Here is a 14,641-nt window from a genome sequence, read left to right on the forward strand (position 1 = left end):
AAGAGTCAGACATGACTGAAAAAAAACAGTCTGAACTTTTGGTTGAGTGACAGTGTGTTCCAGATGGCAAATGGTGAAAGTATTGGCTTTGAGCTGCTTCAGCTTTTAAAACTCTTTCAGCCAAGGAATTTGATACAAACTATATATTTACCTGGCAGAGGCAGCTAAGGAAAAGTACAGAGTTCTTAAAGGTGTTGGAAGATTGGTTGAGTATCTTCCCCATAAAAGCAGCATCACATCACAGGGAATGTGATAGATTAGGAACTTAATACGAAATAACAAAGACCAATCACTGAACTCAGGAGAACTACATGAGTAAGGTTTTTTTTTTTTCCAAAGGAAAAAGAATAATGTCAGAATGAAAACACATCAGCATGAGTCTTGTTTCATGACTGGGAGAATACTGATATGCCTTGAGCATGAAGGGAAGAAGGATCATAGAATATGAGATTAGAAAAGTAGGTGATCTAGTTCAGGGGTCAACAACCTCTTTCCTGATGGCCAAATCTGGCCTGTAGTCTGTTTTTTTTTTTTGTAGCCTGAGAGATAATAATGTTTTTTTTAACATCTAAAAATAAAGTCTTGCTTATATAAAACTTTATTTAGAGATGTAAAAATCATTCTTAGTTTGAGAGCTATACAAAAATAAACAAGGGACAGATTTAGCTTTAGCTATAGTTTCCTGACTCCTGATCTAATACAATCATCTCATTTTATAAATGAAGAATCTGAGACCTTAAGGTGTCTAAGTCACTTGGCTAAGCTTATATGACTGGCTAATGGAAATACTTGAAAGAGAACTCACATCCCTTTCTTCAAAGTCAATTGTTCTATTAAACATTAGAAAGGGCTTTAAGGGGGCATTTAGCAAAATAGACTCAATGCTGAGGGATCAGGTGAGCATATACTCAGGCCATTCACTGTACTTAACATTGAACAGTTCAGTTCTGGGTTCTAGTTCCATTAGTTCCACACTAATTGTGTGACCTTGAGCAGGTCAGATAACTTCTATGATCCTCAGTTTCCTCATCTGTAAATGGCAGAGGTAAAACACCTGCACTACTTAGGATCATAGAATTTACAGCTAGAAGGTACCTTAGAGGTCATTTAGCTTAACCCCCTGATGAAGAAACTGAGGTCCAAAGTGATTTATTTCAGGCCAATCAATGAGTAAGCAATTGAGATTTGATTCTAGGTCAGACTTCAAATCTAGCGCTCTTTCAACTATACCACATTTTTGTCTAGAGCAATGGTGGCAAACTGAAGTGGAAACAAGGGGCCACTAGAGAGCATAAGGATTACTGTGTGCTGCATACTGATATTTTTAAGATATAATATTATCTGCATAAGATATAATATTGTTGCATTTTCTTTATTTTGTTAAATATTTTCCAATCACATTTTAATCTATTTCTGGTCACCCTCATCAGCCAGTGGGTTCTGTGTTTGACACCTCTGGTTTAAAAGATAATGGGAAATATCGTTAAGTAAAAAGTGTTTTGTCACCATTAAACACGATGTAAATATAAGTTATTATAATCTTCTTGACTTATTCTGCTTAGTCCTAGAAGGCAACCAGGACCAATAAGTGGATGGTAGATGTAAGGTAATTTTGGCTCATTACCAAAGATGCCTAATAGAATTGTCCAAACATGGAATGAACTACCTCTAAAGGTAGTGAGTTCTCTGTCACTGGAACTATTTGAATAGAAGTTGTAGGCTCACTTGTCACTAGGGTGAGATTTAGATGAAGGTTGGATCAGTCAGCCTAAGATTCCTTTTCACTCTAAGATTTTATCCTATCATTAATATCATTATTTTTAACAGCAGCAATGAGCTTCTTAGTGCTTTAAGACTTGTGAAGTACTTCACAAATATTACATCCTTTGATCCTCAAAGCAACCTTCTGATGTAATATATTATCCCCATTTTACAGATGAGTAAATAGAAGGTCAGAAAGGTACCTAAAGTACCTAAGGTTACTAAGCTAGTAAGTGTCTGAAGCAGGATCTGAACCCTGGCTTCTCCTAAATACAATTCTAGCATTTTCCCCATTATACCATGCCGTCTTTCCTCTAGGTTATGAAACAGACAACCAAGATGTGGGCAAGTAAAACACAGGAAACTGTTTGATGTATCAAGGGACATTATTGCGAGACTTATGTTATGAATAAATTAAGATTTTCATTATGTACAAGTTCAGTACTTTACCTGTGGTTCAAAGAGTACTGTAGAGTTTAGGATTATAAGAAAACCAGCCCTAAGGAAAAATAAAATTTGCCTTTTAATGAGATCCTTTTGGGGAAAGGGAGCTCAGAGGGAAATGAGGATGGCTGACCTTATTTCTTGGATATATTCTAGTCCTATTTCTTATTACTTTCTTTCACACACTCTCTATTCCAATCAAATTGGTCTGGGAGCTGCTCTCTATTCACTTTATCTCATCTCCTCTCAATGTGACATTGCCCCAGCTCCCCCTCCCACTCATGTCTGGCACACTCTCCTCCTTCACTTCCACCTTTTAGAATGCCTATCTTCCTTCCAAATGCCACTTCCTACATATAGTAGTACCTGAACCACTCCCTTCTCAACTATTATAATTCCTTCTTTAAAATTATTTTTCAATTTGATTTGTATATATTTTGTATTCATTTAAATAAGTGTGGGCATAAGTCAATCTGTTATACCATCCCACTTAAAGAGGGGTATTACCCCACTAAAGTACTACCCCACTAAAAGATGTTATGCCAGATATCTTAATCAGGTGAGAACACCACTGAATCAGTGGATCTGTCCATCATTCAGAGGCTTTAGAATAGGTGTGATCTAGAAGTCCTCAGAAGTAAATTGATGAAATGGAGAGATGTTGCACAAGGAACATATCTGGATTGAGGGGAGGATACTTGGTCATACCCATGGGCTTTGTAATAAAAACAAAACAAAACAGTAAACCAGCTTGGAAGTCAGGCATTCCAGCTGTGAAGTCAAATGGAGAAGAGAATGGCTTAGTAGAGACTCTGAGGGAAATCACTTGAGGAGAAGGGAGAAAAGAGTCTATGTTGCCCCTACCCTATCCTTCCTCCTCCTCGAACTGGCCTTGGCTGGACTTTGTAAGCTTTGAAGTGTCTGAGGTATTCTGAACTTCTCACTGAGTACACTCTGAAGGTGATGAAAGGGTTTGTAGCAACTTGGGCCTGTGAGTTATCCACTTTTATGGAGTTCATGATGTCCCCCCTATGTATACTGTAGCCTTTCTGCCAGGTTCCTCATAGAGGCTTGAAGTTGCTTTTTCTCAATGTGTCTAGTTCATCTTTGGTTTAATGAATACCATTATTACTTAGCTCTTTACTATCATTACAGGAAATATAAAAATCCCCTGAACCCTTTGAAGATTATGAGGTTAAAGGGAGTCAGTGAGGAAAGAAGTTCTGGGCAACAGTGGGAAGAGAGAAGAGATAGAGGTTCACTCCCCCAAAAAAGTGATTTTTTTCCTTAGGGACTTGGTTGGACTGCTATATCTACTGTGTTACCAGATTCTGAAATGATTGATTTCCAAATTGGCTTGCTATTATATACAATATCCAATGGGCATGACCAAGTCCCCCAACCAATTCAAATATACTTTTGCAAAATCACTCCATTTTATCTGAAGGACTACACAAGTGATTGCACCTGGTTTAAAGCTTTTGATAGATTTATCCAAAAGACATGTTCTGGCCTACTTGAGGTATTAAGGCATAACATTTTGCTAGTTCCTACTCAGTAAGTCCTCTTACTTACATCTATTTGTATATATGCATTACATCATTTAGTAGAATGTAAGCTTCTTGAGGACATGAGATATTTCATTTTTGTCTTCATATCCCCAGCATTTAGAACATTAAGGTTCTTCATGATTGCTTATTCAATTGAATTGCATGGTCATTATGGCTTCACATTTAAGACGTGGGCTAAGGAGATTTTTCAGTTGATAACTGACACAGAAAACCAGATCCCCCAGTAGTTACAGACCTTCCCTAGCTAAAGAATTAATTTCCTACTTCCTTTGTTTGTCCCCTTTGATCACCAGAACACTGGCACAGTGTAAAGTGCTTGATCTTTCCAAGGTAGTAATTTGTCCTTTAGTGAGCTGTCTCCTTTATGCAACAATACAAAGAGAACATGACCACAGCAGGCTAATTTCTACTTAATATTCTCCTCCTCTGGTACAAGAGAAAGGAATGCAGTTTGACCTCTATAAAACAACAGAGATCCTTTGTCATGGTGCACCCTAGAAATTCCATTACCAGCATCCTTGGATGATAAAAAAATTACTATCAAATGATCAAATCATTTAAAAATATTTTATATGAAAATAGCCTTAACTTTCTCATAATTAAAATGTAATTTTTTTCTTTGATTTTTACCAGGTGCAGCCAGAGTGCAAGATCTTGGGTTAACCATGATAGTGGAGAAAATGTACTGAGAGTATATTTGAAGCTTCTAGTATTATCACTGAAGGGCTTCTGTGGGGGATGCTTACTCACTCAGGAAGCATGCTTGAGGCAGCATGAGGAAGGAACACAATGAGTCTGGGTTTTTTTGTATCTAAGGCAGCATCAGAGTGACACAGGAAGGAGAATACTGTGCGGTATGGTGGAAAGCAAGTTGCAATTGAAGTTTCAGAGACACATAATCCTGAAAGACTTGAGTTTGAATCCCAGCTCTGCTAATTACGATAAAAGATTTAGCCAATTTCTTGGCCTTCCTGAGACTCCAACTCGGGAATGTCTGGGTTCAATTGCTACCTCTGCTATATACTGGCTATATGATTCTAGTCAAGTCAGTCAGCCCCCTGGTGACACAAGCAGTTGTCTAAGACTTGAAGGTACAGGGGAGATTCTGATCTGTGCTGGTAAAAGGAGTTGCTTCATCACCTCACCAAACTGGTGAAATTACAAGATTCATCCCAAAAAGGAAATGGGATTAGGAATTGGAGTAAATAAGCCCCCCTCCAAACCCTTTCAGTTCCAAATCTGATGAACTCATGTTTGGAGTGTGTAAACATTTTGTTAGAGGCTTTCACTTATCATGAAGGCCATGGGTGAATTTTTTTTTTTGGAGACTTTACTTCTTGGGCTTGTATAATAGGGCAGACACAACTCAGGTTGGGCTGATGGTTCAAATTTGAAATAAGACCCAAGTGTAACACTCACAGTTCATCCTATAGGAAACAAAAGGAAGTTAAACTTTAATGGCTCTAGAAACTGCACTAAGATTTTTAGGACACTCTATAGAGCATTTGTCTCAGGTTCACGCTGCTACTATGGTCTCCACATTAGATACTCCACAACCCACAGCCTCCACTGTTAGGGGCGCTCTATCCCTCTTGGCCTCCCTGGGCTGCTTGACTACTCACATGGTTTAGGTGAGATGAGTATAAAGAAATCCCTTCCTTCTGAGGAGATGGAGGATCATTGGGCTCTATCATTTGCCCTATGACTGCCTACTAAGGATGTCTAGGCTCTACCATCTTTCCTGCCAAATACCTGCAGTCCTCAACTATGTCATTGATCTACCATGTAACGTAAACTTTTCTAGGTTTTGTCATCTACCTCAGAGCTGCACCCCAAGGACTTCTGGGTTTTTATGCCTGCCTCAAAGCAGAACTTTCTTTTATATGTTTGTTTCCCTGAATTAGTTTATAGGGACTGTCTTTTCTTCTTTTTCTATTTGTATCCCCTGTCTTTAGCATATAGTACTTGGCACATTGCAAGCACTTAATAAATGCTTTTTCATGCATTCATTCATTCATTCATTCACTCACTCACTCACAGGTGCATTTGGTCAGTAGGGCAGGATGTGACTAGCAGGGCTATGGAACATTATCCAAGTCTGAAAGTCAGAGATTCCAGATGGGCTGGCCTCTTTTTTTGCCATTGGGTGACCAGGAAGCCAAGTCAATGGTGATATGACTTGCGCTAAGTCCTTTGGGTTAATCAAGTCTCAGGGTTAGCTAAGGGAAGTTATTAGCCTAGCCTGCACGGTTTAGGTGGGGGAGGGGGACCCTAGTAGGTATTGTTTCTACCATAGCTTGTTATCCCTCACCCAGATAATCTGAGATCTACTACCTGATACGCCAACTCCAACATGGCAAGTGGTTACCAGCTCCCTTTATAAGCACACACACTCATAAAGCACAAAACGTGAAAGTATAGGTTATTTATAAGTTAAGGAAATAAAATATCAGAGCCAACAGGAAATATAACAATGTCCACTGGTAAAACCTTAGAGGCCTATGTGGTCAAAGTAATTTGTAGTATTTTCCTAGAGAGAGCTCTAGCAGGGAATACACAGGATGTCTCCTCCATGTTGGCAGTACCTTATTTGGCCCCTTTGTTCATCCATACCATCAGGAGACACTGAGGAGAGAAGACAAAAAATATTATTTTGTGGCATTATTTAAGTTGCATGACTCTTGGGAGGGAGGGGAATAATTTTGTGACTTCTCCGAACTCCATCGACTCAATTTCACAAAATGGTGGATAAAGGCCAAATGCAGTCAGTAATGTTATTTCAATATTATAGTGCTCTTCCTACTTCCCACACCCTCTATTTTGTTGCTCTGTCCATAGGTCAGCCTACAGTTCTTAGATGTGGGTAGCTGTCATCAGTCATTATTGCTCACAATGATCCTCTGCCCCTTCTTTCCCAGAACTTCTTTTTCTTTCTTCTTATAGCTCCCTGTAGCTCAACACAGAAGGAGCTAGATACCATCTGCTGCTACTCTGCAGGGTATACCATCCTATATATCACTTCATCTCTAGATCTCAGATCCCATTAGATGACAATAGTAGATCTCCTTTTCAGGTAACTAGATCTCTTCAGATCATGTGGTAATAAATTATTGTGACTAAAAATGCAGACAAATTCACCGCTATTTCTAATGTTTTCCTTTTTATTCCAGCTCCAGGAAATCCTGTTTTCACATAAAAGTTTTCACAGAGGTTAGGAACTCCATTATCCCATATGTTTCCTCCTGCATTGGCAAAAGTATACTGTCTCGGTGAATTTTGAACCAAATTCTTTTTTCCCCCTTTCATCTCCCTCTTGTATCAGTACCTTGCAAAAGTCTAATGACTCAATGATCTCTACAATCTCTTTCCAGTTGCCTTTCAGTCCTTTGTGATTCCTTCTTAAACAACTGGGTATGGTGATTCATATTATCTGATACTGATTACAAGCATACAGAAAATGGGGAGTTAAAAACTTACTTGCCACTACTGTTTTCAGGGAGATAAATATTTATGATCAGTGATGAGAGGTAAACAACATAGAGTAGTGGATAGGGCAGTAGAGACTTAAGAACAAGAAGATGTGTTTATATTGCATCTCATACATTTACTAGCTGTATGAACCTGGATAGGTAACTTAGTTTCTTTGTTCCTCGACTGTAAAATGAGGGATTTGGATTTGATGACCTCTAAGGTCCCTTTAAGTTCCAAATATATGATCTTATGATTCCTGATGCCTGAGAAGCAGAAATTACTATGGATGCTGGCAATTTTACATACATAATGATGTTGCAAGCAGCTCCTTTTCTTTCATTGGCTTTTGGGGAGGGAAGAAGGAAGAACAAAAAATCTGAAAAATTCTGTATTCCCCACCCTTCATTCCTATGTCTACCCTTCAAGGTGTAAAGGGGTTGAGGGGTGGAGTAGTAAATGATTGCATACATTTGCTACTTATCAAATTTTGTCTCTGCATGTAGTCCTTATTTCCATACCATCAAAGGGCTTTATAGAACAAAATAGATGCCATTATTATCAGAGAGTTACATCATAAATGGGTGTTCTGGGTGGCTTTCTTCTCCATTAGCTACTGCCTTACTTTGCTGTGATTTATCTTGAAGGTTGAAGGGCTACTAATGTATGAATTTTCTACCTGAAGTTTTTTTTAGTAATTTTTTTAGAATTTTCTACCTGTAGAAAGAAGGCTAAGCATTGGATCAAACAGATATTATTTTTCTTACACTTATTGTTATTATTACTTTCTCCATATCCATGGTCAGAGAACTAGGCTAGCTAAGTTTGAAGAGGCTTATCACAAGACTGCCTACAGGGTTCTGCATTAAACACAGAGTGGTAAATGGAAGACCTCCTACTGGATTACAGACATGTTGCAGTCTTTGTCAGTAGAGGGCCTACCCACCACAACAATAAAACTCTAGATCCTTAAAGTATTAAGTTAATAATGGAAAACCAAAAGTCAGCAAATCAGGCCATATGAGTCACTTCAATTTTCATTTTTAAAAATTTAATTATTATTACTATTTTTTTTGGTGTGAGGCAATTGGGGTGAAGTGATTTGCCCAGGGTCCCAAAGCTAGTGGGCGTTATGTGTCTGAGTCGGATTTGAACTCAGGTCCTCCTGACTCCAGGGCTGGTGCTCTATCCACTGCACCATCTAACTGCCCCTCAATTTGCATTTTTAAGGTCTTCCTATGTCAACAGTTAATTGGTACTCATATATAATATTTGCATATTTTCAGTATAAAAAAAAGGCTATAGCATCTTTAATAGTTACCAGTACTATTAAGCCATAGCTACACAACAGTGATGTTTTTTGATCCTAAAATTTAATTAAAGACAGAGAAATGATGGATGTCCTTTCCCACATAATTGTTAGCTCCACAATAGTGTTCCTGGACTTTGGGAGATATGAGATGGTTTTGTTGTTGGAGAGGAAGAATGAGCCCATCTTAAAAAGAAAATGACCAGCTAAAATACTAGGGAATCATGTTACAGCAGCAGCAAATCTGTTTTTATTTGAGTACCTTTTTGTCTGAGAAATGGTTACCATTTCCCCATTTCCCTCTTCCCCCAACCCAATATTAATTTGCTTTCCTTTTGAGTTCTAATAGCTCTTTCTTCCATCATTTTTTTCTGGAAAGGAACATCTCTGTGTACGATGTCATTTTTCTCTCCTTGTGTCTTTCTGAACTCAAGTGTTTCTAGTACTCTCAGGCAGATGAATTGCACACAAACCTTGAGTTTCTCAGATGGAAGATGTCTTGGAGATGATGCTGTTTGTCTTTTGCTGTGTTTTTCAGTTCAAGTTAAGATCCGCAACACAATTAATTACTTTCTTTCTGATCTCCCCATGACAGGAGGTAGAACAAATGAAAGCAGCTAGCTTGTTGCAAATCTACCACCTGGAAGGGACCTGTATGGAAGCAAATGTATAAAGAAAAAAGCTCACTTGTGGTGAGGGCTGGCCTCTGCCCATAGCAAGGGAGTGTCACCATATGACTTGAAGGGAGGCAGAAAAGACATCTCAAAGCTCTTTTGCCCCTATTCTTCTCCAAGGGAAACCTTAATTCCCACAGGAGGAGAAGTGGGAAGTTGGGGCCAGAGGCAACAATTCTGCTTTCCTCAGAGGGAGGGGTTTTCAGACTATAATTATATTTATGTGCTCCCTTAAATATTATTCATTTAGGGGATATAATTGGGTTCAGTCTAACTTCTGATCACTGTCATTATTGGAGGAAAAGGGGGCACAAACTCTATATCCAAGGTTTGACATCTTTCCTACCATTTTCTTATTTTCCAAATGAGAAAATGGAGGCTCAGGGTGGTTATATGCTAATAAGCATCAGAGGCAATATTAAAGCTTAGCTTCTTTGACTTGGATCCATTATTCTTTTTTGCTTTACCAGTTTGTCTCATGCATATATGCACAGGACCTATTTAACAGAACCTTCCAATAAGCAGAGATAAGCTTGTCTCTTCCAAAGGCATTCATTGCTTACCTGAGTGATCTTTTCAGCCTTTTTCATTATTGTCTTGGGTAAGATTCTTATTCCATCTAGCTCAATGAAGGAGATTCTGTGTCTAAGAAAGCATTTTGAACAATGTAATACAATATGCCCAGTGGATTGGAAGCTAAAGATTCCATTAAATTATGTGTAATGACTATCTGAAAGGCTTAATATTCTGGGAGATCTACACAAATATATTAAATTTTGTTGATACATGTGCAGCAGACGAAAGAGACTTAATAATAAATTGGACCTCAGGCTTCTTGTATTTCATATACAAGGTTTCACTTAATGGGAGCCAGGAGCTCTGTTCTGATCACCTAGACAATAGTTTGAGATAGCATTTCTATGCAAGATGAGGGGGTAAATGTTTAGTTTTCTCTAGGGACTCTTCCTAAGGAGGTGATGAGGTGAGGACTTATAAAAGAACTCTTAACTGGAATCTGGGATAAAAACTATGAACAGAGTATAGTCATTAATCTAAATCCCCTATTTTGATAAAAGGCAGGTGGCTGATGCTACTGGAATACCACAGGGATGGAATTGGCTAAGAATCAAAGAGAAGAGTCTGAAATTTTGAACAAAAATCTGCAGTGGCAAGAGTTGTCTCTGTTCTCCAGAGAGGGTTGGTCTTTTTTTTTCTTCAAGTTTTAATTTAAATGCAAGACATATTGTGTTTCTGAATATCTTATTCCCTAAGCTAATTTATATTTACCCATTCTGTCCTTTCCTAGAATGCTGTCATCACTGCTGTCTAATAATTAATGAGAATATGCAAAGAAGGCAGTTGAGTTCTCCATGAAAAGGACTTCTCCAGAATGACTCATAGATTTCCCCTTAAAAAAGGACATCTCTTTTTTTTTTTTTCAGCCTTTGAGGTTGGAAAAGAGAAATGACATTCACTGTCAACATTTGCTTTTGCTCTCTGTTTCCTGGCAGACCTTATCCCATATCCTCACTTACATAATAATTCATACAGGGGAGTAGATTCTAACCATGATTACATATACCTACTACTGAATTTAAAGGCCCAGTTCAATCCAACTGCTTTTGGTCTTAAGTCTAGCTAATATGGATCTACATTTGGTACAGACACGTGAAGCACAAAATAAGAATTTTAGTTCTAGAGAAGACTTTGGAGATCTTGAAAATATCCTACCTTTCCTGGTTTTTCTTGCCCTGCCCCCAGTTGTTTCATCCTTCTTTGATAACTCCCTTGTATTTATTTTGTATTTATTCTACATATATAATGCACACATATACATAATAGAATGTTAACTGCTTGACAGCAGGGTTAGGATGTAAAACTCCTTGTTTTCTTTCCTTTCTTTTTCTTTCTTTCTTCCCTCCTTCACTCTTCTTTCTTTCTTTCTTTCTTTCTTTCTTTCTTTCTTTCTTTCTTTCTTTCTTTCTTTCTTTCTTTCTTTCTTTCTTTCTTCCCTCCTTCACTCTTTCTTTCTTTCTTTCTTTCTTTCTTTCTTTCTTTCTTTCTTTCTTTCTTTCTTTCTTTCTTTCTTTCTTTCTTTCTCTCTCTCTCTCTCTTCCTTCCTTCCTTCCTTCCTTCCTTCCTTCCTTCCTTCCTTCCTTCCTTCCTTCCTTCCTCTGTCTTATCTGCAGCACAGTACCTGACATATAGTAGGTACTTAATAAAAGCTTCTTGATTGATTGATCATCTTGTCTGGGCCCTACCTCTGTGATGAAAAGGCCCTGGTATGCGGGAATGGTCCATGTATATTCTACTAGAAGATGAGTTCCTTGTGGGGAGGATCTTTTGTATTTTAACCTCTAGCTTTTAGTACCATGGCTGGCATATAGTAGATACTTAAGACGTGCTTTTCAATTAGGTGATTATATATAAGGAAAGCCTGAAGATGAAGATAGGCTGAACATACATATTGGCCATTAGAAATCATCATGCCCAAAATATAATTATTAATCTTTTCTCCCAAACCCTTCCTGCCTCTGAATTTCCCTATTATTTCTGAGGGAACCACCATACTCCCAGTTTCCAAAATTTGAAGCCTTGGCATACATCATCCTGGACTCCTCACTCTCATTCACACCACATATCCTACCCATTGCCAAATCTTATCACTTCTACTTTCCCAATGTCTTGCCTATCATCTCCATTTACATATTTGCCACCTTAGTTCAAAATCTCATCTCCTCTAATGTACATTATTAAGATAGCCTTTAATCACTCTCCCTGCCTTTCCCTTCTCCAATTCATCCTCCACACAGCTACTGAAACGATTTCCCCAAAGTATAGGTCTAGAAATGCCATTGTACTGCTTAGTAAATTCTAGTCACTCCTTATTATATCCATGACCAAACATTAATTTCTGGCATTTAAAGCTTTTTTTTTACAACCTGTATCCATATTGCATTTCCATTCTCCTCAGATTTTATGTCCCTTCCATACTCTATGATGTAGCAGTAACAGCCAACTTTTACTCTTCATCCCATGTGACACTCCATCTTTCATCTCTCTGCCTTTGCATTGGTTGTCCCTCATGCCTGGAATGTTCTCTATGCTCCCATCTACCTTTTGAAACCTCTGGCTTCCTTCAAGACTCAGTTCAAAATCTTTTGTAGAAAACATGGTTCCTCCTGTCATTGGAGCCTTCCTCTCTACTGTACATCTTGTATTTTTTGTTGAGTCATTTTCACTTGTGTCTTTGTGACACCATTTTGGACTCTTCTTGGCAAAGATATTGGAGTGGTTTGCTATTTCTCTCTCCAACTCATTTTACAGATGAGGAAACTGAAGAAAACAGGGTTAAGAGACTTGCCCAGGGACACAGCTAGTCAGTGTCTGAGGCCAGATTTGAACTCAGGAAGATGAGTTTTCCTGACCCTAGGCCCAGCAGTCTATCTACTATGTCACATGGCTATCTGTAATCCCTTCTACTCTGCGTGTCTTTTCGTGTACCTACTTACTTACATACTGTCTTCTCCATTGCTATGTAGATTCCTTGAAGGAGGGACTATTCTCATGTTTTTGCCTTTGTATCCCTGGGTTGTTAAGTCCAGTGCCTGGCACATAGTAATTGCTTTAAAAAAATCTGTTGATTAATGAATTAGTACCAGAACCTGTATCTAGCCCCTTGAAGAGTGCCTATAATACTTGTTCTTTTACTGAGGGTTCGTTATTTCTACAATTTAGATTTCTGTTATCAGAAACCCTGTTTCCTGATACTCCTCAGGGCTGAATTTCCTTCATTCCAACTCCTGGTTCACATGCTCTGGAACTCTCTTATTGGATTCTGACTCAGCTCCCACTCAGGATAGAATTTCTGGTATCATAAGGTCCTTCTGCTACTCCACAGTAATTTCATTCTGTGTATCTGTTTTACAGATGAGGAAATTGAGACCTAAAGAAGGCATGTGTCTTACTCAAGGTCACACAGCATGGGTTGACACAGAGTAGAGCCTAACACTTCAACAATGGTTTTCCAATTTTTAAAAAAGTTTCAGCCTATGAGCCCACTACATAAACATAAATGATGAAAAATGTGCATAAATGAACAGGGTGTAGCATCCTAATCAAATAAAACTTACTAAGTTAATCTTCCATATATTTAATGATATGCATAATTGATATTGTGCTGCATGGTAATTAGGCACAAATGGTAAGCAATTCATATAAATGACTATAATTAGTATTACTTGCATGTAACCAAGCCAAGGATTTCTAAGGTCAGCTGTATGAAGGAACCAGGCAGAAGAGAATCTTGCTGAGACAACACGATAGTCTTTGACAAGCATTTATTAAGCTCTTACTTTGTGCTAGTTACTTTGCTGAATGCTAGTGATACAAAGAAAAGCAAAAGTGAGGTCCTTGCACTCATGAAACTCAAATTCAAATGGAGGCGATTATACAGAAACAACTAGGTACATACAAGATGTATACAGTGTAAATGGAAGGTAATATAAGAGGGAAGGTATTAGCAAGAGGGAGAGATTGGGAAGGCTCTCTTGAAGTAGGTAGGATGTGAATTGAGTCTGGAAGGAAGAAGTTAGGGAAGCCAGTTGGTAGAGGTGAGGAGGGAGAGAATTCCAGGTATGGGAGATAGACAATAAAAATGGCCAGAGTCAGGAGATGGAGTGTCTTGTCTGAGAGAACAGCAAACAGACCAGTGCTACAGGATCACAGAGTACCAAAAGGCACTCAGGTAAAGTATAAAAAGGCTAGTAAGGTTGGGAAGGGCAACATTATCAAAGGCTCTAAAAGGCAAACAAATTATTTTATGTTTAATCCTGCAGGTAGTATAGAGCCACTGGAGTTTATTGAATAGGAAGAGGGTAACATGGTCAGATTGGCTTGCATTTGAAGAAGATAACTTTGGTTGCCAAGTGGAGGATAAATAGGAGTGGGGAGAGATAAGTTAGGGAAACCAACTAGAAATTTTTTACAGTAGTCCAGGCATGAACAGTGTGGACCAAGGTGGCAGAGCTGTGAGTGGAGAGAAGGAAATGGATGGATGTATACAAGATATGTTATGAAGAGACTTGTCAACAATTGGATGAGACACACACAGACAGACAGAGAGAGAAAGAAAGAGAGACAGAGACAGAGAGAGACAGAAAGAGATAGGGAGACAGACAGACAAAGGAGAGAGAGAGGAGAGAGAGAGAGAGAGAGAGAGAGAGAGAGAGAGAGACAGACAGACAGAGAGAGAGACAGAGAGAGAGACAGAGAGAGAGAGAGAGAGAGAGAGGAGAGAGAGAGAGAGAGAGAGAGAGAGAGAGAGAGAGAGAAAATAGTCAAGAAAGATGCCTAGGTTGTGAGCCTGGGTGACTGGGAGGATGTTGGCAACAGTAAACAGCAAGAGAAAAGTA

This window comes from Phascolarctos cinereus, unplaced genomic scaffold, assembly GCF_003287225.1.
Source record: "Phascolarctos cinereus isolate Bilbo 61053 unplaced genomic scaffold, phaCin_HiC Scaffold_1;HRSCAF=81, whole genome shotgun sequence".
Classification (NCBI taxonomy): Eukaryota; Metazoa; Chordata; class Mammalia; order Diprotodontia; family Phascolarctidae; genus Phascolarctos; species Phascolarctos cinereus.